General features: G+C 43.0%; 1 long non-coding RNA gene and 1 pseudogene across 1 annotated transcript; one reads left to right on the top strand and one right to left on the bottom strand.

Annotated features, from left to right (window-relative positions):
* Window positions 1-5,124: 5,124 nt before the first annotated feature.
* LOC134204138 (uncharacterized) lies at window positions 5,125-10,046 on the top strand. Its single transcript, XR_009977787.1, has 2 exons — window positions 5,125-5,401; window positions 9,319-10,046. It is a non-coding gene; the product is annotated as an uncharacterized LOC134204138 (long non-coding RNA).
* A 666-nt stretch (window positions 10,047-10,712) lies between these two features.
* Window positions 10,713-22,082, bottom strand: part of LOC134204129 (serine protease persephone-like) — a 52,214-nt pseudogene continuing 40,844 nt past the window's right edge.

Genomic DNA, 22,082 nt, shown 5'->3' with positions numbered 1-22,082 from the left:
TGGGCTACCTGATGTTTTAGTCTCGGACAATGGTCCTCCATTCAATTCTCATATGTTTATAAATTTTTTAAAAAATCAAGGTGTAAGAGTTTTTAAAAGCCCCCCCTATCATCCTGCGAGCAATGGACAAGCAGAGAGATTGGTTAGAACAGTAAAGGAGGTACTTAAAAGATTCCTAATGGATCCGGATATAGATGAATTGGATATGGAGAACCAGATAAATCTTTTTTTATTTAATTTTAGAAATTGTAACATGACAAGAGATGGATATTTTCCATCCGAAAAGATATTTTCATATAAACCAAAGACCGTACTAGATTTAATAAACCCGAACAATCATTATAAGAAACAGCTTTGTATATCACAGCCTGATGAAGATTTGTCCTTAAAGCATCATAGCGGGGATAATCCCGAATTTTCGGATGATGCTAAAAATCTGGTGGCGGGAGATGAAGTGTGGTATAAAAATAATAACCCACATCATCATGCTCGCTGGGTAAGGGCCACATTCATTAAATGGTATTCTCATAATGTTTTACAGATATCCATTGGAAACGTCAACGTAATGGCGCACCGAGCCCAAATTAAAACCTGCAAGGACGATAAATCGAGGCAAAGGCCGAACGTTTTAGTAAAAAAATATGAATGGCAAGAAGATCAGAGGAGGAGCGAAGGCCCAATGCAATTCAACGATCAACCAACTTCCAGTGACGTAGTAGCCGAAACTCCTAGGGGAGTTAGAAAGAGGAAACGCAGAACTTCCGGCAGTCCGCTGGGGATACCTCTGGAACTCAGAAGATCAAAACGTTTGAAGAAGATAAATCGTTCGGAAGATTTTTGCTACGATTAACATCGTGTTCGGATATTTCTAAGTTCCACAAAAGTTTGAATGAATTGAAACAAAATTGTATTCCATATTATAATATTACAAATGCTTGATTAATGTCAGTTCTGAAAGTGAAATCAACCTCTAGTAAAAGGGGGAGAATTATTGTATACCTGTGAATTTAAATACGTTGAGTATTCTGTCGTTTGACAGTTTCACTATCGCGCGTTCCTTAAGCGCTCAACCGAGCCGTTGGCTCCAGAAGAGAAAATCAATACACGGACCTCAGTCCACTCTGAAACCTAGAACTGTATAGTAGTGATTTACAACCCCAGCAAGAAACCCCCAATAGTAAACCGGTTTATAGTCCGCTTTTAGTTCCCTATATTTGGTAGACACCTTTTAACACTGCCCTTGATAAAATGGAATTTTGTGTCTATGTGCTTCGATCGTTTCTCTCCGTGGTTGGTTAACAATTTTATGCAGCTTTGATTATCCTCGTAGATTCGTACAGGAAACATTACGATTTCTCCGAAATCCTTCAATAACTTCTCGATCCTCTACAATTCTTGACAACATTTGGCGAGTGAGATGTTATTGTGGGCAGCAGGGACTATGTCCAAGGGGTTGACGATCCCTCCCCAGACCATCTGTGAGTTGTTGGGCTTGTCTAGGATGTGGTGGGGTTTAACAGTGGGCCCTGTTAAATTCCTAAAAAGCTGCATGTATTAGCAAGTAGGCCGCTCCAAAGCGACCGTGTGCCGCTCAAAGCGCACAAGCCCAAGTTAGGTGGGACACACAACAGACCTGACACGACGGCCCTCCTACGAGACAGGAGGTTTGAGCAGGCTCAATAATTCGCTAGGTCGCTAGGTTTCGCAGGTTGCGACAGGATGATTTACGATGAATTATATCCCCGGAACTTCGACGTCGTGGCGCTCACTAGATTTGCTAGACAAGACAGAAAGTGTGGAAAAGCGGACATCGAGCGGCTACCTTCTACCAAAGCTGTGGCACCACCACCGAGCTGGGAACCGGCTTCATAGTGCTGGGTAAAATGCGCCAACGCGTGATTGGGTGGCAGCCAATCAACGCAAGCATGTGCAAGCTGAGGATCAAAGGCCGTTTCTTCAACTATAGCATCATCAACGTGCACTGCCCACACGAGAAAGAAGCATTCTATGCACAGCTGGAGCAAACATACTATGGATGCCCACTGCGGGACGTCAAAATCGTAATCGGTGACATGAACGCACAGGTAGGAAGGAAGGAAATGTATAGACCGGTCATCGGACCGGATAGTCTACACACCGTATCGAATGACAACGGCAAACGATGCATAAACTTCGCAGCCTCCCGCGGAATGGTAGTCCGAAGCACCTTCTTTCACCGCAAAAATATCCACAAGGCCACATGGAGATCACCTAACCAAGAAACCGAAAACCAAATCGACCACGTTCTAATCGACGGTAAATTCTTCTCCGACATCACGAACGTCCGCACTTACCGCAGTGCGAATATTGAATCCGACCACTACCTCGTTGCAGTATGCCTGCGCTCAAAACTCTCGACGGTGTACAACACGCGTCGAAGTCGGACGCCGCGGCTTAACATTGGGCGGCTACAAGACGGTAGACTAGCCCAAGAATACCCGCAGCAGCTAGGCGCACCGTCTGGCTGGAGATGGCTGGAGAGATATTCGATCCGCCATTGGTAGCACCGCAACCGCTGCACTTGGCACAGTGCCCCCGGATCAGAGAAGCGACTGGTATGAAGGCGAATGTGAGCAGTTAGTGGAAGAGAAGAATGCAGCATGGGCGAGATTGCTGCAACACCGCACGAGGGCGAACGAGGCACGATATAAACAGGCGCGGAACAGACAAAACTCGATTTTGCGGAGGAAAAAGCGCCAGCAGGAAGATCGAGACCGTGAAGAGACGGAGCAACTGTACCGCGCTATGAGAAGTTAAACCGTTCACGTAAGGGCCACGTGCCACAGCCTGATATGTGCAAGGACATAAACGGGAACCTTCTTACGAACGAGCGTGAGGTGATCCAAAGGTGGCGGCAGCACTACGAAGAACACCTGAATGGCGATGTGGCAGACGAAGATGGCAGTATGGTGATGGACCTGGGAGAACGCGCGCAGGACATAATTTTACCGGCTCCGGATCTTCAGGAAATCCAGGAGGAGATTGGCCGGCTGAAGAACAACAAAGCCCCTGGGGTTGACCAACTACCAGGAGAGCTATTTAAACACGGTGGTGAGGCACTGGCTAGAGCGCTGCACTGGGTCATTACCAAGATTTGGGAGGAGGAAGTTTTGCCGCAGGAGTGGATGGAAGGTGTCGTGTGTCCCATCTACAAAAAGGGCGATAAGCTGGATTGTAGCAACTACCACGCAATCACATTGCTGAACGCCGCCTACAAGGTGCTCTCCCAAATTTTATGCCGTCGACTAGCACCAATTGCAAGGTAGTTCGTGGGGCAGTACCAGGCGGGTTTTATGGGCGAACGCTCCACCACGGACCAGGTGTTCGCCATTCGCCAAGTACTGCAGAAATGCCGCGAATACAACGTGCCCACACATCATCCATTCATCAACTTCAAAGCCGCATATGATACAATCGATCGGGACCAGCTATGGCAGCTAATGCACGAACACGGTCTTCCGGATAAACTGACACGGTTGATCAAAGCGACGATGGATCGGATGATGTGCGTAGTTCGAGTCTCAGGGGCATTCTCGAGTCCCTTCGAAACCCGCAGAGGGTTACGGCAAGGTGATGGTCTTTCGTGTCTGCTATTCAACATCGCTTTGGAAGGGGTAATACGAAGAGCGGGGATTAACACGAGTGGTACAATTTTCAGTAAGTCCGTCCAGCTACTTGGCTTCGCAGACGACATAGATATTATGGCACGTAATTTTGAGAGGATGGAGGAAGCCTACATCATATACTGAAAAGGGAAGCCAAGCGGATCGGATTAGTCATCAACACGTCGAACACGAAGTACATGATAGGAAGAGGTTCAAGAGAAGACAACGTGAGCCACCCACCGCGAGTTTGCATTGGTGTTGACGAAATCGAGGTGATTGAAGATGTTGTGCACTTGGGCTCACTGGTGACTGCCGAAAATGATACCAGCAGAGAAAATCGGAGACGCATAGTGACTGGAAATCGTACGTACTTTTGAATCCGCAAGACGCTCCGATCGAATAGAGTGCGCCGCCGTACCGAACTGACAATCAAAAAAAGGCTCATTAGACCGGTAGTCCTCTACGGACACGAGACCTGGACGATGCTCGTGGAGGACCAACGCGCACTTGGAGTTTTCGAAAGGAAAGTGCTGCATACTGTGGTGGCAAAATGGAAGATACCACTTTCGAACTCTAGAGAGCAAACGATAAGCTCTCTTTCGAAGTTAATGAGTGAGAGATAAAGATGAAGTGTAAAACCATAATCGGGGAAACCGAATATCTGAATAAACAGAAGTTGTTTGACACCCTTGTAGTCCAGACGTTTCTTTACTATTCTTCAACCGAAAGATAGTCCTTTCCGTAGTAGAGTCCTTTTAAAGTCCGCTTAGGTGAACAGAACAGTGGCGACGAGGAGAAAGTGTTGTTTTTAGCACCAATTTTCACGGCCGTTTGTGGTTTCGCACATTTTGGCGTGATTTTATCCACGTAAGTGGTGCTTTTAAGCGTGAAAACCGTGTTTAGTGGAAAACAAAAAAAAAAAAAAAAAAGATAAATAAGTTTCACCCGTTATTGATGCGGCATAGTTTTAGCACAATAGTAATTGAAATTGTCGTTAGCGTTGGTTTGGAAGTGATTTTTTTTTTCATCTTTTTCCGCCAAAGAATTATGAGACTAACGATTGTAGTGCTTTAAGTGCAGTTTTTTTTTTTCTTTTCTCTGTGAAATTGTCATAGAATTATAGAGAAAAGCGTTTTATTTTTCTTTCATTGGACTCCATTTTTTTTTTTCTTTCATTGTATTAATTTTTCTCATACATTGCTTTTCTTTTATTCTTTTGTTTACACAGCCCTATTGAAGCCAACTCCGCCATCCACCGATTTGAGGAATCTCTGACGACATCACTGGTAAACTGTGGTAGAGGCGGCAAAATCATTCTACCGCTTGTGTATATTTGGTGGTAGTGGTGTGGTAGACTGTCAAAGATCGAACTATACCAGTGTACTACGGGCTGTAGCCATCGCATTTGAAATACATTCTATCAACAATTTGTCGGTGCATCGTGCAACAAAGTGCATTTTACGTTGGGCGTTGACCCTGTTGCGACCGTCCAGTTTGGCGATATTTTGGTGAAGGTGATTGCTGTGATTTTTGCTTGGTTGGACTACTGTTGCTACTGCTTGTGGTTCAGGAGCTTGGCCCGGTTTGTTGCTGTTGAAGGGCTCCCAGGAAGTTGCTGTTTTTGAAGGGTTTGCCGTTGTTGTTGTTGCTGTTGGTCAGAGTGCTTCTAACGTTTCTGACTTTTGTGCTGAGAGTTTGGACGCTTGATTGCTACTTGGTTTCAGAGTGAGCTTTGGTTCGTCGCAGCGATCCTACAGGTACGTGATTATTTTTTATTGCTTTTATATGCTTTTGCTGAATTTTATTTACATTTAGACAAACCTGTGATAAGGTGCAATTTTGATTTTTTTGTGTTTTGTTCGTGTTTTGTTCGTTTTAATTGAAATAAAGGATAACGATGACTACCGAACCGTTTATTCCGGGTACAATCCCATTTTCGCAGTACCTGGAACAGCTAGAGTGGCAATTTCTGCATAATAATGATGGGAGGATAGATACAAAACCTCTTTTCTAGCTGTGTGGTACAGAAGTTTTCACACAGCTGAAACTTCTATTTCCGGTAGAAATTTGAAGGATTTGTCATACAAAGAAATAACAGAAGCGCTCCAAAAACGCTTTGATAAGAAGGATTCGGATGTTATTCATACATTCAAATTCTGGACACGCCGGCAAAATCCCAACGAGAAATCCGAGGATTTTGTGTTAGCTATTAAACAATTAGCTGAACTTTGTGGTTTTGGTGCTTTTAAAGAGCGGGCTATTCGGGACGCGCTAGTGATTGGTGTAAACGATCGTCAATTACAGAAGCGGCTTTTTGACGAGGAAGATTTGACTTCAGAAAGAGCCGTCAAGCTTATTGTTAGTCAAGAGTTGTCTTCGGATAGAACGAGGTTAATGGATAGAGATGATGATCGTAGAGGGAGTGTGATTGCTAGATTAGGACGTCGGGCAGTCCGTTCACCTGGCCGAAGGAGCTATCGGAGTAGAAGTCGTAGCAGAGACAGGAATCACAATAATTCATTTTCTTCCAGAAATGGTAGTCAATACAAAAGTCCGCGGAAACCTTTTGTGTGCTCATTTTGTAACAAAACAGGGCACACCAAGAAATTTTGTTTTCGTTTAAAGCGAAAAAGTCCTCGCAAAAATCGTCATGACGTCAAGTTTATTGAAACCTCTAAGCCTGCGATAGCCGAACATACTTCAGGTCTTTTCAAGCGATTAAAGGATGAGTTGAGCTCGGATTCTGAGGATGAAGTTTTAGGATGCATGATGATTGCATCGAAGCGTAGAGCTAATGAGCCATGTTTAGCGGAGTTAATTGTTGAAGATAAGAAAACAACTATGGAAGTTGACTGCGGGTCTGCCGAAAGCGTTATATCCGAGGAGTTGTATCGAAGAAACTTTAAAAATTGTCCACTGGAGGCCTGCAATAAACGGTTATTTGTAATTGATGGAAATAGACTGGATGTTTTAGGGAAAGTTCGCGTAAGTGTGCGAATGAAAGGAATAATCAAAAACTGTTTATGGTGGTGCTGCGCTGTGATAAGGACTTCGTTCCACTGATGGGGCGAACATGGCTCGATTGCTTCTATGATGGATGGAGAAATACATTTTCTGGTACTTCGGTACAACGCGTGAATGCCCTAACGGAGGACGAAACAGTAGACAGAATCAAGAGTAAGTTTCCCACATGCTTTGATAAAGATTTGTCTAACCCGATAGTCGGCTTTGAGGGAAACCTTATTCTTAAAGACGATACACCTATATTTAAAAAAGCGTATGGAGTTCCACTGAGATTGCGGCCAAAAGTGTTAGAACATTTAGATTCACTGGAAAAAGATGGTATAATCACTCCAGTGGGTGCTAGTGAGTGGGCTTCGCCGGTCGTAGTTGTTTTGAAGAAAGATCAAAGCATAAGACTCGTTATCGATTGTAAGGTCTCCATAAACAAGCTTATTATACCGAACACCTATCCTTTGCCATTACCCCAAGATTTGTTTGCTGCGTTATCGGGGTCGAAAATTTTTTGTACTTTGGATTTGGCAGGAGCTTATTCGCAGCTTTTGCTATCAAAGAAATCGAGGAAGTTTATGGTAATCAATACCATTAAAGGATTGTATGTTTATAACAGGCTTCCTCAGGGAGCATCATCTAGCGCTGCGATTTTTCAAAGGGTCATGGACCAAGTGTTGCAGGGGTTAGAAAACGTTTTCTGTTATCTGGATGATGTCCTTATTGCTGGCAAAGATCTACAGGATTGCCAAAAGAAACTTTATTTAGTGCTAGAAAGATTGTCTAGAGCCAACATTAAGGTAAACCTTAAAAAATGCAGGTTTTTCGTGAATAAATTGCCATATTTAGGGCACGTTTTGACTGAGGATGGTCTTCTTCCGTGTCCCGAAAAAGTTCAGACTATTAGTGAAGCAAAAGCTCCGCATAATGTCTCGGAATTAAAGGCTTTTTTAGGTTTGATAACCTATTATTCAAAATTTATTCCAAATTTATCTTCCCGCATAAGTGTTCTGTATGGACTCCTGAAGAAGGATACAAAGTATGAATGGAATGCAGAATGCGAAAAAGTTTTCAACCAATGCAAACATTTTCTTTTGAAGCCAGAAGTATTGGAGTATTTTGACCCAGATAAACCAGTAATTGTAGTAACTGATGCTTGCAACTACGGTCTTGGTGGTGTAATGGCTCACGTGATCAAAGGAGAGGAAAGACCAATTTGCTTTACGTCATTTTCTTTGAACGAAGCTCTAAAGAAATATCCGATTCTCCATTTGGAAGCGTTGGCGGTAGTCAGTATGGTCAAGAAATTCCATAATTTTTTGTATGGAAAGAAATTTACCATTTATACCGATCATAAGCCTCTGATCGGAATTTTTGGAAAAGAAGGTAAGAACGCGATGTCGGTTACGAGGCTACAAAGGTATATTTTTGAACTTTCTATTTACGACTACGATATAGTTTATAGACCATCTAACCGAATGGGTAACGCAGACTTTTGTTCGCGATTTCCACTCGCACAGGAAGTACCTAGAGAATTAGATAGAGCATATGTAAAGAGCCTAAATTTCACAGACGAATTTCCCATAAATTACAAGCAAATAGCAGAGGAGACCAGGCGTGACGAGTTTCTTACAAAAATTATGGATTATTTAAGAAACGGATGGCCAGATCGACTGGAAAAACGGTTCATCGACGTGTATTCACATTACCAGTGTCTAGAAGAGGTAGATGGATGTATTCTGTTTAAAGACAGGGTGATAGTACCAGAGTCAATGAAGAAAGGGATTTTAAAACTGCTTCACCGCAACCATTCAGGCATGCACAAGATCAAACAGTTGGCCAGAAGAACTGTATATTGGTTTGGGATGAATACGGATGTAGAAAACTATGTAAAATCTTGCCGAATATGTCATGAAACAAATCCAGCTGCCAAGAAACCGCCATATTCGCCGTGGATTCCTACAAACAAACCGTTCAGCAGGATTCATGCGGATTTTTTCTATTTTGAAAAAAGACATTTTTAGTGGTGGTAGACAGTTACACCAAATGGGTGGAGGTCGAGCTTATGAGGTTTGGGACAGATCATAAGAAAGTCATCAAGGTTTTCTTAGGCATCATGGCGAGATACGGATTGCCGGACGTACTGGTAACAGATGGAGGACCACCTTTCAACTCGAACTATTTTATCAAGTTCTTTGAGAGACAAGGAGTCGTCGTATTGAAAAGCCCTCCATACCATCCAGAAAGTAATGGGCAGGCAGAAAGGATGGTTCGTTTGGTAAAGGATGTTCTAAAAAAATTTCTATTGGATCCGGAAATTCGTAAATTGGACATTGATGAACAAGTATATTTCTTCCTTATGAACTACAGAAACATATGCCTAGGAAAGGATGGAAGTTTTCCCTCAGAGCGCCTGCTATCGTATAAACCAAAAACAACACTTGACTTGATTAACCCAAAACACAGCTTTAAACAAAATTTGACAAAAACAAAGCATGATGATAACCAAAGCGCACATTGTGCAGATACTGACAAAACTGCTAATCTGTTTAACAAACTGCAAAAATATGATCTGATCTATTATAAAATTCCTAACAAAACAGATATTAGACAGTGGTTACCAGCAACTTTTCTAATGCACATCTCTCCAAATGTTTTACAGGTATCGCTTGGGGGCCGAGTGATCTCAGCCCATAGACGCCAGATCAAGGTCTGTCCCGATTCTCATCGTACTCGGAAACGAGTTTGTGTACAAGAAGAGATTTTGGGATCCACTCCAGCACAGCATTTTGTCAACGATAATGATTACCACAGCACTGAACCACAAAACGAAGGGGGAGAAGCACTATGTACAAGTTCTGCTTATCGCAAGGCCGATTCTTCCTCAGCTCAAGGGGATTTTGGCTTACAAAGTAGTTTTCCGAGCAACGAACCACACAGCAAACGAAGGAGGGAAGAAGATTCTGATTCGGATTCAGATTTTTATGGATTTGCAGCAGATTCATTCGTTTTTCAAGAGGTTCCTGCTTTTGAAGAATATGAGATAACTTCACCGGCAGTGAAACCGATCAGAAGGTCTAATCGACGAATGAAGAGAAGAAGAAAAGAGGAATATGTTTATTACTAGCCACATATCGAAGAAGCATGTAATTTTGAAATAGGATAATTTCTTTTCTGAAATAGAATTGTTATTTAATTTAGTAATATTTGCTAGTTACTTATGGAAGGAGGAGTTGTGGTGGCAAAATGGAAGATACCACTTTCGAACTCTAGAGAGCAAACGATAAGCTCTCTTTCGAAGTTAATGAGTGAGAGATAAAGATGAAGTGTAAAACCATAATCGGGGAAACCGAATATCTGAATAAACAGAAGTTGTTTGACACCCTTGTAGTCCAGACGTTTCTTTACTATTCTTCAACCGAAAGATAGTCCTTTCCGTAGTAGAGTCCTTTTAAAGTCCGCTTAGGTGAACAGAACACATACCATCTATGGTGGGGTGCAGATGGCGGACGGTACGTGGAGGAGGCGAATGAACCACGAGTTGCATGAGCTGCTGGGAGAACCATCCATCGTTCACACCGCAAAAATCGGCACGTAGCCAGAATGTCGGACAATAACCCGGTGAAAATGGTTCTCGACAACGATCCGACGGGCACAAGAAGGCGAGGTGCACAGCGGGCAAGGTGGATCGATCAGTTGAAAGATGACTTGCGGACCCTCCGTAGACTGCGTGGTTGGCGACGTGTAGCCATAGACCGAGCCGAATGGAGAAGACTCTTATATACCGCACAGGCCACTTCGGCCTTAGTCTGAATAAATAATAATAATAATCATATTATGGTGATACGGAACACACATCTAATATATTACAGTTATCGTTTCCGGCCGAAAGGGCTGCGTTCAATACTCGGCTGAACGATAAAAACTGATATGTATCAAGTGTACAAGAAATAAAATATTGTGAATCGTGTAAAATACGGCAGACTTCAGTGGCATCCAGTTTTTGGGCCTGTTGATCAATTATTTGATATAAAACTTCAACATTGAAAAGCGAGTTTTCTCATATTTCGTATATTTTTTCAGTTTTCATGACAAATTCCTTATTCCATTTGTACTACGACCGTTCATGTTTTCGGAACTCCGGTCGGCCATACGATGGGCTCAATCCAATCGATAAATCTCGCGACCCGGGTGTATACACTGGGCGTATTCGATCCACATCCGTTTCCAAACGAAGTCACTCCCACCAGTTGGAACTTTCCGTCCACTACGATCTGGAGTGGACCCCCGGAATCGCCCTGGCAGGTATCGCCTACCTGTTTTGTGACGATGTTTTCACGACCCGTTGCGCAGTACTGCGTGTCAATGATGCCCTGGGGTAACCTGCGATTGTTGGTCAACAGATTGTTGTCAGCGAAGGATTGGTTACACTTGGTCAGGGCCACCGTGGTTAGATTGACCTTCATCATCTGAGCGGAGCGAATTTGCTCTGTAAATTGAACACAAGATGAGCTTTGGAAAATCTGTATGTTATATTCAGTACTTACTGTCTACATCAATAATCCCAAAACCTTCGGCAGTGAGAATCACATCGTTGGGTAAATCTCCGGTATCGCTGCGGACGCAGATGGGATTCACGTCAGGTTCATTTATCAGTCTTTTCTCCAGTTCAATCAGGGCAATGTCGTTGTAGCTGCGGCTGGCTCTGTAGTCGGGATGAGGATAAAACTCCTGTAAAATGTTAGCATGAAACAATCCAAGCACAATGTTGCATCAGCGCGAATCTGTTCCACACGTACCTTGATTCTAACGACAACTCCGTTCATGGAGTTGAGACTGGCCGTACCAAGCAACGCAACTACCGGACGTCCCTGTTTGGGAATGCAATGTGCGGCCGTCAGCAAGAAGTTCGGTGAAATCAGACTTGCACCACAGCGGTAATCGTACCCATCTTTGATTTCCTCGTTTTCGTACCCTAAGGCTGCCATGAAGGAAATTCCCCATCGGCGGCGTCCTCCCGTCGATGATGTGGAATGTTAGCCGATTGTCCGCATCCGGTATATCCTGGCAGGCCAAACCGCTGCGGACACCCGGCTTAAAAGTGACCGGTTTGTCCATTTTGCAACAGATGACCTCAATGGGGCCATCGAACCCGCACGTTACCCGCTCTCCGAAGCGTTTCTTCTTCACTATGGTCTCCAAGAACCAGGGACAACCGGTAGCCTCTTGACATATCCCCGCTTCTCCGTCTTTTAAGGTACATGTGTCGCCATCTAGAAAAAGAATAGATAACAATGATTTATGATTAAATAAGTGTAATATAGTACTGATTTAATCAAGTACATTCAAAAGATTTATTCTGATACATATTTAATATTTTTCGAATTTTTAAAATGTGGCAATTTTTGCAGCAGTGCTGAAATGCGTTCATTGCACATTGCCGTTCATCGTCCTGAGACGGAGACACGAATCGTATTCGATAGATCCTGTCGTAACTCTACCAGTTTGCGTTGAACAAGATTCTTTTGGTTGGACCAACAGTACAGCGATGCATCGAAAGCAGCATATGGTTGCTCATCTCAGACGAATTCGGACAATGTCACAGTATCCAAATCTCGCGTCGCTCCACTATGTGGGCGGTCAATTCCTTGACTTGAACTCGCCGCCCTTCTCGGTAGCCAGTTGGCTGACAATCTTTGGAGGGAAACAAATTTCGTCGAACCGCCAATGAACCAGCATCTGGGTGAACTCCAGCATTGTTTTGCACTGGTTGAAATCCCAGTTGTACCGAATCGCAAAGATCCAACGCCTAATCAATGACTGCAAGTGGAGGCATGTCCCACCGGAACTGAATCCAGATGATTGTATTTTTCGGGGAATGATGGCAAGTCAGATCTCGACGGTCGGATAAAAAAAAGACAGAATTACCGTCTTCGACCCGAGGTCGTACAGACTGAACACTTAATCATCTAGCATGAGATAACGGACAGGACATTTGCACAACACCCAGTGGACCAGTGGAGAACTTTTCGCTTTATGAATCGAGCCCACAGGGAATCGAGCCCACACTCCACAGCACATGCGTTTAGACGATTGAAGTCGCTAGTCGCACGGCTACGAAGCCAGTTTTCACTAGGACCTTCAACTTCATCGGGAGCACACGCATACTTGCCGATGTGCTCAAGGACCGTGGATTCGGCATCGTAGCGCTGCAGGAGGTTTGTTGGAAGGGATCAATGGTGCGAACGTTTAGAGGTAATCGTACCATCTACCAGAGCTGCGGCAACACGATAAACTGCCCATGAACAGAAGCTGGGAAAAAAAATTTCACATAGGGGAAAATACGGCTTTGGCAGGTTTTGTTCTATTATTGGCAGGGGGTTTTTGTCGACCGAATTTTATGAAATTTGGCCACCTATAGCTCTTGTTCTATGTCGCTCACGCAACCTGTCGTTGATGGATACAGACAGACAAGGAGCAAAAAACAGTGTTGGGAAATGAGTGAGCATGGTTCGTTCCATCCTCACTCACTCACTCATATGAGTTGAACCAGTTCTACTCACCCGTGAGTACTCACAGGTATGGTGAGCACTCACGCGTGAGTAAACTCACGCCTGAGTGAGTAAAACTACTCATTCGATTTTTTTGGTGAGTAAGTGAGGAAATAGGTGTATTTAAAAATATACTATAAGGTTAGCAGTAATTGAAAATGCGAATTTCCTAAGTCACTTGAAGATCATGAAATATGCGTGTACAAGTTTGTGTTGAGGTGCGTGTTTGTATTTAGATGCGTGTTTGTGTTTATATGCGTGTTCATGTTTTGGGTGCGTGTTTGTGTTTAGGTGCGTGCTTGTCTTTAGTTGCATGTTTGTATTTAGGTGCGTGTTTGTGTTTAGTTATGTGTTTATGTTTTGGGTGCGTATTTGTGTTTTGGGTGCGTGTTTGTGCTTAAGTGCGTGTTTGTGTTTAGGTGCGTGTTTGTATTTTGGTGCGTGTTTGTGTTTATGTTTTGGGTGTGTGTTTGTGTTTAGTTGCGTGTTCATGTTTTGGGTGCGTGTTTGTGTTCAGTTCCGTGTTTATATTTAGTTGCGTGTTTGTATTTTGGTGCGTGTTCGTGTTTAGGTGTGTGCTTGTGTTTAGTTGCGTGTTTATGTTTTGGGTGCGTGTTTGTGTTTAGTTGCGTGTTTGTATTTAGGTGCGTGTTTGTATTTTGGTGTGTGTTTGTGTTTGGGGTGCGTAGACTACGAATATAAAAATAGCTAGAAGGGACATGCGTTATAGTCAAAGCTTTCAATATTATTTAAATTTTTCAATAAATTTCTGTACCACCAGACGTGGTTCGATCATTTAGTTCAAGCACAGACAAACAGACATAACACTCGACAAATTTCCATCGTTCACTGATTTACTGGTCAATTCAAATAATCATTAAGTTGGCCAATCGATCACTCGTGGCGTGTGCATCGAATTTACTCTATTTTGACGTTTGCTCACTACCGCCACCTAGTTCGTGATTAGCCCAGCTAGCTGAAGTTAATTAAATTAAATGTTATTTTATTATTATATAAATTATTAAATATTATTAAATTAAGTTAAATGAGTAGAACTTGAACCACTGACAAACAGATATAATACATTGAACATTCATTCATCAAATCCATCGTCGTTCAAACACTAACGACATCTGGTTAGTGTTTGAACGACGATGGATTTGATGAATGAATGTTCAATGTATTATATCTGTTTGTCAGTGGTTCAAGTTTTACTCATTTTTTCAGAAGCCGAGTTTTAAAATGTGATTGTATAGCCAATTGTTTTTACTCTAAAATGTTGTATATCAAGTATTTTATTAAATAAATATTCATTATAAATGAGTCAAATTCGAACTAAATGATCGTATCATGCCGTAAGCATATTATTATTTTATACCTGTTCGTGCAGTGCAGCATGAGAACTAAAGATGCCGGCTTTTACTGTTTAGCACTTTTACAAACAAGACCAAAATCATTTTCGAAGCTGGCTAAATTTAACAGTAGGGAGCGTCCACACATTACGTAACGCTTAAGGGGGGAGGGGGGTTGGTCGAAGTGTGACGATCCATACAAAATTTTCAGATGTTTCATACAAAAAGTGTGACATAGGGGGGAGGGGGAGTTGAAAATGCCCAATTTTTGCGTTACGTATTTTTCGATTTTTCTTCTAACACCTTGTAAACAAGCTCTGTGAACTGTCAAACAAGTGAGGTTAGATCAAGATCTTGCATTGGTCTATTAACCCTCGGTACGATAATGTCTACTAGCCACCCTATAACCAGAGACCGGCGGAGTGAAAAACTGTCGAAATGGCAACGTATGAAAATGCATGAAATCGTGAAAACAATACTGGCATCACTTATTGTAGTATTTCTAATGTCAACTGCAACATCTTTTTGCGTGAGGGAAGTCGAGAAACTTTCCAACCCAAAATTTCATATTAAGGTAGTCTCACAGCTCGGGAATTTGGTTCGCGAATTTTTTTCCCGCGTGGTTTACATATGCGATGTTGGGCACGAATTATACGAAATTGAGCACGGATAATCACAATCCCGGTCCCATTTAAAACACACGGGGCGCGGGGACGAAAATCCGGCGGAAAGTTTTCCCAAGTTGTAACGTTACTTTTACCTTAAAGAAAGCCTCTCGTTAGTCCGGCTAATTCAGATTTTTCCAGAATAAAACGTACAAACACTCATTTAAATATATTATCTTGTCTATTTTCAAATGGACGGCCATTTGTTTTGGTTCATTTGTATGGATTTGACAATCGGTTTATCTGGTATATTTCGCGGGGGTTTACTGTAAATAAAAAATAAAAAGGATGAATGACCCATTTTACGTTAGATTTTTATAAGCTATTTTAAAAAGTGACATCTCCCGTGCCCATTTATACAATAACTTTACTTTCCTCCTCTGTATTTCCAACCCAGTTCACTCATTATTACTTCACTAAACATATTCTATCTGCGAAATTCTTAAAAATTTCCAACTTATTTAGGCGCGACATATTTAGGCGCTAGCGATGAAAATTAACCGTCGGTAAAATTTCCGCCATTTGATTTGTTTTGGCAATCACTCCTTCAACCTTCAGTCGGTCTTCTTAGAGTCATAAGCCTCTCTCCTAAAATTAATTCTAGATTGGAATGATTTTTGTCATGGTATTGAGTACTGGACATTACCTTTGTTTTCGCTTTTTTAATAAAATGATTCAGATAATCACAACTCACAAGTTTGATCGAATCAATTAAACTTATTAAACCAAAATTTCGGGGTACAATGATATCGTACTACAGATTGGTACCCCTTTACATAATTGTTTCGAATCATCCAGCAACAAACCACATTGTAGTGATATCTGTATTTTTAAGCACCCAGCCCTGTAGTGCTTGAATATATACGAGCCTATACCAAAATACCTAATGAGTAATGCAATTGTGTTATTAACAATAATAAAAAAAATTAGGTTTATCTTTAACCTTTTTCGCCATAATCGAGAAATGCTCCTGATATAAGTAAGTTTGACAGAACCACCTGAACCAATTTTTCAGGGTACACTGACATTGTACTGGAGACGTCAAGTTGCTCACGGGTTGGTGTACTCTGATCAATTTCTTTACATTGTACTCGGCTTTTAGTGCTACGGCCCATGCCGACACGCTATAACGGATGATAGACAATGCTACGCCAGCTATCAGCCTACACACTTGACTATGCACCGCCGATCTGTTGGACATCATTCGTGATAAAGATTTTATCGCCAATAAAGCCCGCTGACATGCATAATCGACGTGGCTCGTAAAATTGAGCTTATCGTCGATCATCACGCCCAGATGCTTGAGCGACCTCACGGAGTTAACTGTGCAGGTCCCTACTCTTATCCTCGCTTGCTGCAACCCATGGCGGTTATGCACTACCACTACTTCCGTCTTGTGGTGTGCAAGGGACAACCGTCTCGAGTTGAGCCATTCCTCCACTCTGCCAATCGCGTATGAAGCCTTCAGTCTGACTTCGTCGAGAGTGTCTCCTGCTACCTCCAGCATTACGTCATCCGCGAAGCCTTCAATCTTCACACCGGCCGGGAGACTTAAGCGTAATACTCCGTCGTACATAATATTCCACAGAACCGGTCCGAGGATCGATCCCTGTGGAACACCCGCAGACACTACGATCGACTTTTGACCAGCATCCGTGTCGTATAACAGCACCCTGTTCTGAAAATAACTTTTCAGTATCCTGCACAGGTAATCCGGAACTCTCAATCGGTGCAGGGAGTCAGCAATTGCTGCCCAGCTAGCATTGTTAAACGCGTTTTTTACATCAAGTGTAATCAACGCGCAGTACTAACATCTCTGGGGATCCTTAATCTGGAATACCCCACGTCTATCGAGTCGCTCATCGTCCGTTCTAGCACGTCGCAACCTTCTTTTAGCTCTAAGACAGGTTCTACGAAGATCTGCAATCGTGTCAGACCACCAGTACACTGGTTGTCGATTTCCTGGGGGCTGGGTCTTCCTTGGCATCGCTATGTCACAGGCACGTGTTAGTACCTCGGTCAGTTCGTTACCGCTCAGTCCTGTAGTCCTGCTTTCCCAGCGCAGCGCCTCCTCCAACAGTTCTTGATTGAACTGTGAGGTGCGCCATCCGGGATCAGTTGCACCACCTCTTCTCGTCGTAGTTTTCCGGGTATACTCGACCATAAAACGTACTTCCTGCTGGTCGCTAGAAGTATGACCCTCGTGGACCATCCATCCTGGTTCTTCAGTCCATTCTGCGCTGCAGAAGGTGACGTCGATACATGAATCATCGCTCGGTCCTCTAAACGTTGGCACTTGACCTTCGTTCAGAAGAACTACGTTCAATACCGCTAGTGACTCTAGCAGGATATAGCCTCTAGCGTTAGTAAACCTGGAACCCCAGTCCACTGCCCACGCATTGAAGTCTACAACTGCTACAACTACTGCTTTAAGGCCAGTTAGTTTCGCCGCAAGAATATCAACTACCCTAGTGTACTGCTCTATACTACATCTAGGCGGACAGTAGCAGCTACAAAAGTAAACTCCTTTTACCTTTGCTATGATAAAACCCTCATCGTCGGGAGAAGATATTATCTTCTGGATGGGGTATCGCCCACAAGTCCAAATTCCCACCATACCGGACTTGTCCGCAATCCAACTGCTGTTCCCAGCAGGGATGCGATATGGGTCGGACAGCAAGGCAACATCAGCTTTACACTCGATAACCGACTGTTGTAGCAGCTGCTGGGCCGCTTCGCAGTGGTTCAAGTTTAGCTGTGTTACTTGCATGTCTGGATCCTTCTAGAGGCCGGACAGGCCTGAGCACCGATGAGATGCCTGTTGCCCCCGGAGGACAGATCAGACATTTCGGTGCAGCCTGGCAGGTGCGAGCATGTTGGTTTTCGGCTCCGCACCTACGGCATAGCTTACTACGGTCAGGTCCCTTACAGTCATAGGACTTATGACCGTGGCCAAGGCACCTGTAACAGGCCCGATTGGGTTGGCTTGTGCTCAGCGAGCACACCGACCAGCCCACTTTCAGTTTTACCTTATCCAGCACCTTCTTGACCTCAGCCATAGGTACTTGGAATGAGGCAACCTGCATTCCCGCAAAGCCTTTGCATAACCGAATCGCGGATTCCTGGATCTCGACATTGCACTGCTCCTTCAGTGCGTCTACCAGGTCTCCGGCTTCGGTTATTTTATCCATGCTCTTGCACTGGATGTTCAGGACTGGGCACAGGGCTCTAACCTGAACCCCGTCACCCAGGACCTCCTCCGTCAACTAGAGCGCAGAGGGTCATCAGTACGGCCTGCTTCAAGTCCTTACTATAGTTCAACCGGTTGTCCAGGAAGGACATGATTACGTCCGATACGTCCGTAATCATTTCCATGGTCTGGACTCCAACCTCCCCATGGTTGGTCATCACCGAGTTAATGACTTTGGTCAGAGTGGGGTCGTCCGTCTTGACGTCAACCGGCACCTCGTCTGACCCAGCACGGGCTCCACCATCGCCTCCCCCCGGCGACCTTTGGGGTGACCTATCAAGGCCACTGCGCCTGGCGAAAGGGTTCTCTTTGTCACCATTCGCCTCACCTCCCTCCTTCGAAATTTTTGATTTTGCTGTTGGGTCCCCCTTGCGGCTGCTGTCGAATCCTGCTGGTGTAATCGCCTTCGCGAACCCATGGTTATCTATACATACCTTGCGGCATGCAGGGAGGCCATGCGAGGGTTGACACTGTCGTGTTCAGAGCCAGATCAGCGCTAGTCAGGAAGGAGCATCTGAGCCTACTCCCACTCAGCTACCAGCTGACCCACAGGATTGTATCGCGTGCTACAAGGCCCGCCACGGTTTTAGGGGACGGAAGACAGCCTGGCCATTAGCCCATTCGCCGTTTCAGGTCAGTGTTACCCGGCCTTACTAAGAGAATTGAATAACCAGACTACCAGCCCTCGCGTTCACAATATTTCAATATCCAGATACAAAGTCCAATAACACGGAACCAGTATACCATAATCAGGGTCTTACTGGTATCAACTCTGATGAGCCAGTGGCACTCCCTGGGCTTGTGCTTTTGAAGCGGCACACAGTCACTTTGATAGAGTCTGCTTACGGGCACTTGTGGTTTTTTGGGAGGGATTTTAGCAGAGCCCACTGCAAAATCCCACCACGCCCTAGGCAGTTCTCCCTGACTCGCAGACAGCTGGGGAGGGGTCGTGAAGCCCTTGGACATGGTCCCTGCTGCCCCCAGGTCGTGCGATATGTGCCATCACAAATATTGCCCTCCGCTCGCTTTCAAATCGACTTCTGTAAAAACATTCTTCATGCCTGCCGTATCCTAACGGAACTATCAATTCTATACCTTCGCCTTTAATTCTATCATGAACATGTACATGTACGTCTAAGTTTGGAAGATGATATTGTCGGCGTAGCACCAACTTAGAATTCGGAAGTCCGGACTTCCGAACCGAACTTTGTTCCGAAGTTTCATCTGTCAAACTAATGAATGCGTTGTTTAGCGCATCTTTAGGGGAATCCAGCGCACTACTTCCGAAGTTGGGAAAGTTGCCTGTATCTGGAGAAAAATCCAACTTCGGTTTAAAAGCGGTATAAATTTATTCCGGATACACAATATTAGCATTTCCATATCATCTTAAATTATTGTAGTTTTTGATACACAATCGATTTTTTGAAGTGCTGTCAAAAATCGACTTTTAAAATATTCGGGGGAAATTGATCCCTCTCCAAGAACTTGCTTTGATAAAATTAGAAAGGTGCCATCATATTTTTTAAATATTTTTCCTTCAAAATACGCAGAATTTTTTAATTGCTGTGCGTATACATGAACGATTTTTATTATTGAATTCGACAGCATATGCAATTTTAAAATTTAGGGAGAGTTGATCACCTCTCTATGATACCTATGCAATACATAATTTTTCCTACCAACCCTTCATCAAATCTGTCAAATCTACAAAAAAAAATAAAAGCCTGAGAACAGATTTATGGATGACTACTAGGGGATCAAGTGTCCCCCAATTGAGGCAGTAACTTCAAATCTAAATATACTAAAACTTTGGTGGAATATTTATATTTTCATCAGTACAGATCATTAAGCATATTTATGGCTTTGTGCTGTGAAAAAACGAAAGCATTTGGTCATTGTTATGAAAAGTTGTTCAAATTTTGCGTGGCCAATAAAAAAATCTTTAGGAAGGTCAAAACATACCAACCGCCCTGCAGAATAAATAAGGTTGTCAATCCGAAAAATAACTCACCACATGAAGGTCATTTGTCAAGAGGATCTATACTAAAGAATACGCTAAAGAGTAATTCTCGCTGAGACCGGGCCACTATTTGCACGAGGTTCTTAAGAAATCCTAAATTTATGTTCATTCGAATGCTTTTGGTAAGTATATTAAGGATCCGAGTTAAATTCTTCAGAAAGATAGCCCCCTCGATAGTTGATGATGATGATGATGATGATGATACTACCATCTATTGTAGCAAGGCACCTGCCGATAGCACTGGCCATATCTGACAAACGATTTGATCATGATTATACTATTGTATGTATTTCATCAAACTCCTGTATGAAGGGCCAAAAATGGGTGGGGTGGTTCCATAAGCAGAGACACTTATGCGAATCCACAGGATGGATAGAGAATCTCCTTCCAGAAGAAAGTTCGTACATACAATAATACAATCTAGCCCTCGTTCCCCAGATTGACCCAATAGATGGGGAGAAGAGCCCGCCCTTTATCCACGAAATGTTAACAATAGGAAGTTGGCAATTCCACTCTTCCTATCCAAATCGCTTCAATCGGGTGCCCTGATGGATATTTTATATATATTTATATAGTTTTAATGTAAATTATGATAATTTGCAATGGAATTTTCTCACCAAATCTGTCCTCGATGTGCAAGATCCTTTCTTCAACTGTTTTGATATGAATGGTTTTCTTCAGAGATGGAAAGACCAATTGTTCGTCGAGGTTCTGGTTAAAATCAGGTTACACTTGAATCGACATATCCGGGGAACATCCAATTTGGCGAATCCGTGACAAGACTTTTTTTCTTAATAGTTTCCGGGAAATTACTAGACGGTTTCCACCCATGGGCGTAGCCAGGATTTCGAGAAGGGGGGGGCTAACTTTTTTCTAAATCGTAGTTTTATAAAAACACATGAATATTAACACATGAAACCAAATCCAACCCAAATCGAAACAATAATGATTAAAACAATAATGGATTTAAAAATGCGTAATTTATTGCTCATCAGATATTTTTCAATAAAGTGAGAAAAATATTAACGAACTTAGTGTCGTGACCGGACGAAGTTCCTACGCTCGACCGTTCGCCGCAACAATACTCAGCAAACTGTAGTATTGTAGTGGATAAGATTGGCATTAGATGTTATGATAAAAAAGCCTTATGCTAAAAAAAGCCATCGTCGTTAATTATAAATTGAGAGCAAATTATGCAATTATGCAATTAATGATAATGGTATTTTGATATCATAATTTTATCATAACATCTAATGCCAATCTTATCCACTACACTTAGTATTCAGAAAGAATATAAAATCGGCTATAACAAATATTATTAAAATCCTGCATTCTTCCATAAGTCTTGTCTTATGCATTCTTCCAAAAGTTTAAGAATACTAGAACCATACATCTGAATTTCTAAACAAATCCTCTCTGAAATAATATTTATTATAAAATAGGCAGAAAAATCAATATGCAAGCTTTCTCCAGGAATTTCTTCGACAATTGCTCCTGACATTCTATCCGAAATTCTATCAGAGATTCTTTAGGAATGCCTCCAGGAACTTATTCGGCAGTGTCTACAGGAATTCCTAATTTTGCCGGG

This window comes from Armigeres subalbatus, unplaced genomic scaffold (assembly GCF_024139115.2).
Source record: "Armigeres subalbatus isolate Guangzhou_Male unplaced genomic scaffold, GZ_Asu_2 Contig411, whole genome shotgun sequence".
Lineage (NCBI taxonomy): Eukaryota > Metazoa > Arthropoda > Insecta > Diptera > Culicidae > Armigeres > Armigeres subalbatus.
This window is presented reverse-complemented; position numbering and strand designations above follow the sequence as displayed.